The sequence below is a fragment of the Penaeus chinensis genome, chromosome 26 (genome assembly GCF_019202785.1).
Source record: "Penaeus chinensis breed Huanghai No. 1 chromosome 26, ASM1920278v2, whole genome shotgun sequence".
Classification (NCBI taxonomy): Eukaryota; Metazoa; Arthropoda; class Malacostraca; order Decapoda; family Penaeidae; genus Penaeus; species Penaeus chinensis.
The window spans coordinates 8,336,508-8,341,437 of record NC_061844.1 but is presented as its reverse complement, the minus strand read 5'-3'; the positions used below and the strand labels follow the sequence as shown (position 1 = coordinate 8,341,437).

Sequence of the window (4,930 nt, the reverse complement as noted above, 5' to 3'; positions counted from 1 at the left end):
ATGCAAAATAAATAAATAATATATGTATACATATATATACATTATATATATATATATATATATATATATATATATATATATATATATATATAATGCTCTGGCAACCTGGCAACCTATAGTTTAATTATTTGAAAGGCAGTAATAATGAATGTCACAACAAACTGCATGTGTCATTGCCACCTATCTTTGGCCACTGAAATAACACTGATAATAGTTTCCTATACATTTCATGAAACTGAGGCACTGTTGATTTTTAGGTTGTCTGGCGATGATAATCTAAAATTTTAGTCATGTGACTTAAAGAACAAAAAAGAAAATATGCCTCTTGGATTCAAATCAAATGCTTGGTCTTCACTTATAAATGTAAACAAGACAGTGATAAGGACTTATCTTTCAAACTTGGACCCAGGTAAGGAAGGGGGGTTGGGAGTATCAAAAGTGTGATATGATAAAGATTACAAGGTTCGTGAAAATATGTCTGACAGTTTAGATATAATGTGAGCATTATCATCAAGTGGCTTTAAGAAAATAAAAATAAAACTATACCACACTAATATACTGGTATAACTAATGAAAGTACTGCTAGGAATTTCTAAAACAGAATTGGAGAATTTACATTAAACCCACCAGATATGCAATTTATAAAAATAAATAAAAGACAAATAATTAACTAATGAAATATGATTCTACAAACAAAATTTACCCATGTCTCTACCTATAAATAAATGAAACTAAAATATTCTTTACATTTTCTTCATCATCTACAAACTTCTTATCAAATTAAGACAAGACAAGAGTAACCACAAAACTATTTCAGGTTCTGTGCTGTTCCTTCTACTTGTGGTTTTCCTTGTCAGCAACAGGCCAATAAGACAGGTAAGAAAACCACAGACATAATATTACTGCAAAGAGTGCTGCTCAACTCACAAATCCCTTATCCTTATAAATCATACCTCCATTAATCTTTCTACACTGAAGTAAATGTCTAACCATCATTGAAAAAATAAATGTTGTCCATTTTTTTTTTCTCCAGCAACCTTGGCATATAACTCTGTTACTGACCCAAGTGACACAATTAATAAAATCTAACCCAAAAGCATAATTTTGTCTCAAACAAAATAAATCACAAAAGGTCTTATATGTTTAACATATTACCACAAACCTCCCAGATGCATGGCTCTTAACTGGGAGTATATGGCAACTCAAATTCCCTCAGGTGGGAGAAGGAGAGTGTATCCAGGAGCCAGCCTCATAGAATATCTATCAATTTCAGTCATTTGAAATTTTACCACAGTACACAGTAGCCAATTTTTACACAACACACACACATATATATATATCCTACTAACTTAACATCCAGTGATGTAGCTATCCCACTTATTGACACCACAACCACAACGTCTGGCAAGACATAGATTGCAAACCTCTTGGTCATTCATATCAAACTAATCCAAGCTTAATATTGCCAGAAGACATTTTGTATTTCACAGAGCACAAAGCACAAATGTAATGGAAATAGCTTGATATACAAATAATACTAAGGCAGAGACATATCAAATGACACACAGCCTTAACCAACCAAGGGTCCTAATTATTCACAGCACCAGAGAGGCTCAAAATCACGAACACTAAAAGAATAAGTGGGAGCCTTAGTCCCCTGAGCCACTGAGTACACAGATGGCTTGAACTTCAGACTGTCAACCATACATCACAGATCACAGCAAATTTCAATTAGATTTAGATAAACATCCAATATAATTACATTTTGAAAGCCACTGCAAGAGTCAATGATATATACAAATTCATAGCCACACCCCCAAGCACTCGGTAAAAATAAATATCAGCTGAGTATTCAGAACATCATTTCTATTCTAAAATTCCTTCCAAACTGACTTACCTATCTAAAATCACCAAAGAATATTTACTGCAAATGATCTAACATATTCCATAATACCATATAATCATTACAGTGGCCCCAAACAAAACCCTCAAACTGCTAATTCACAAAATATGCATTTGCAGTCTGACAGACAAAGACTACAGGGCCACAGAATTGATTTAGGAATCTTAGCAACAATGTCACTTTCCAAAAATCATCAGACCAGAATCCTTTCACTATCAAAATCAACATGGAATTGCTATGATTCTTCAAAAAAATCAAGAAGACTTAATTCTTTACCATAAAGCATTAAATGTTAAATCTGTTCTGCAAGTGTTCCCTCAGTCTAAACTGGAACCATATTAAATTAGCACAAAAATGTTGCATGTTATACTCCCATAACTTATGACATATTCCCCATAATAATCAACAAATATAACAGTAACGAAACCTAACTCATCAATAATTGTGAAGATATCACAATTACCTGCTACTTGATTCCCATCTGCCCTTGTGAAAAAGCTCTCAGTAAAAACACATTTTCATCAAGAAATGAAGTGACATACAATAACATTCCCAGACATACTGACACCCAGATGCATATTGAGAAGTCTCGATATATAATTACATTTTCCAATACCCGCGTATACAAGCCCTTAAACAACGCTAAAGAATAATGGCACATACTGACACATACTGATACCCCGAGTCCTAGACAGCGAACATGAAAACAAAATTCCCTCCCTGAGTGTCAATGTCATTTTCGGCTGTTTCTTAAACGTCTAGCCTAAGAAAACGCTTTCTTAACGTCTATGCCATAGAAATCTGGTAGAATAGAGGGCCCAGGAGAGAATATAGGCCTACTTCAACAAAGAGAGCAGAAAAAAACAAAAATACATCCCATAACATTATTTTTTTTACGGGTGGCCTTATTTCATATTTTCTACCCAAAAACCTTTAACATATATTCACCTTGCACGACTTGCGTTGTCGCGGTAGCCATTTCTACCGATTTTTCGACGATCCGCGAGCCCTTTCAGCGCCAAAGAAGTTCTAAAAGAAGGAAAGAATACGAAGTAAACAAAGTCCAGTGTTTACAAAAAGCCTCTCACGCTGATTCTCGCTACTTGCGAGATGCGACGGCGAGAACACAGGTAGTGGGGTTTTCAGGGGTCGTGAGTATAATGTTTTACGGATTTGTTTTTGAAAGTTTGATGTTGGGATTCGAAATTTTCTTAATATTATATATGTCAGCTGGTTTTTAAAAGGTTATACGATGATGGTTTGGAAATCAAACTAGTGCTCTGGATTATTGATATCAAGTTAGCAGTGGGTTATCGAGGAGTGTGCGTGTAATGTTTTAATATATTCTTATGAAGGTTTGATGCTGATGTTAGGACTTTAAAGCTATTTTAAGTAAGCATTGTTTAGTAAGTAATTTACTGATAATTATACAGGCAATGATTAAGCTTCATACTCTCTATAGTAGCTAAGCAAGGGAGCATTAATCTAAGAGCGTTGATTCATGCCGGCTGTATACGGAACTGACTACAATGCAATAAAATAGATTTCTTTCCTCGGATGCGAAGTAAGAATAAGTTATGATTTTTTCTGTTCGAAGACTGAACATGATGGTATATATTTTAAATTAACACCATCTCTCTTAGAGAATAACGCAATGTAGATGCAAGGAGTTCAAAACCAAGGCTCTGAGAATTGGCTTTCCCGGTCTCTGCGAGGATATTTGCATTATTCATATCCTTTGACCATTCGGACCTTAGGCTTGTGAGCTTAATTTATGTCAGAGAGATCTTTTCAAAGATCATGTGCTACAAAGACCGTATCTTGTTTATTTATCCTAACGAATTCGTGTTTCTATTCCATAATTTACGGTCATTTACCCTTGGTCTGTTTAGTTGGAAGAGAGAGAGAGAGAGAGAGAGAGAGAGAGAGAGAGAGAGAAAGAGAAAGAGAAAGAGAAAGAGAGAGAGAGAGAGAGAGAGATAGAGAGAGAGAGAAAGAGAAAGAGAAAGAGAAAGAGAGAGAGAGAGAGAGAGAGAGAGAGAGAGAGAGAGAGAGAGAGAGAGAGAGAGAGAGAGAGAGAGAGAGAGAGAGAGAGAGAGAGAGAGAGAGAGAGAGAGAGAGAGAGAGATAGAGAGAGATACGAGTGTACGGGCATTACACATAAAACATATATATATATATATATATATATATATATATATATATATATACACATTTATATATATACATTTATATATATATATATACATACATACATGTACATATTCACACATACACACACACACGCACAAGTCACCGCCGTGGCATAGGTGTTAGTACACACACACACACAGACATACACACACATACACACACACACACACACATACACACACACACATATATATATATATATATATATATGTATATGTATAAATGTATATATATATATGTGTGTATATATATATATATATATATATATGTGTGTGTGTTTGTGTTTTATTTTGTGTATCTGTATGTGTGTGTGTATGTGTGTGTGTGTATATGTGTGTGTGTGTGTGTATGTATATATATGAAAAGGAGAAAACACACTACCGTGTTGATACTATGATATAAAAACCCACACTGTAAAACTAGATTTAATTGAAAAAGAGAGACTACAGTTTCGGAATCCACCTGGATTCCATCTTCAGGTCTGAGGAGGCAAGGAAGAGGAGGGGGTATAAGACAGAGAGAGGAAAGGCAACGCGGAGACACGGGGCAGGTGAGGACAGACGAACGGAAACGAAGGGAGGTCAGATCAGGTCGGGCAGGTCAGGTCGGGAGGGTCGGGCGGACTGTGTGAAGGGTGGCCAGCATACGGGAGAAGGCGAAGGATGTGGGAAGCGAGGAGACTGTCAGCAGGAGAAAAGCCGCTGTTCAGGTTGAAATTGGGAAGCAGCTTAATTAGGGAAGATTCCACCAATCTGCGGGCGTGGACGTCAGCGGAAGGAAAGATAATTCGCGCCGCTGACCAGTCCATCAGATGGCCTGTATCCCACTGATGGC

The 4,930-nt window shown here is 36.2% G+C and overlaps 1 long non-coding RNA gene across 1 annotated transcript in view; it reads right to left on the bottom strand.

Annotated features, from left to right (window-relative positions):
• LOC125039204 overlaps positions 1 to 3,018 on the bottom strand; it is a 37,773-nt gene extending 34,755 nt beyond the window's left edge. The window contains exon 1 of the long non-coding RNA XR_007116104.1: positions 2,852 to 3,018. This is a non-coding gene — a long non-coding RNA (uncharacterized LOC125039204). The remainder of the gene's footprint in view (positions 1 to 2,851) is intronic.
• Positions 3,019 to 4,930: the final 1,912 nt, after the last annotated feature.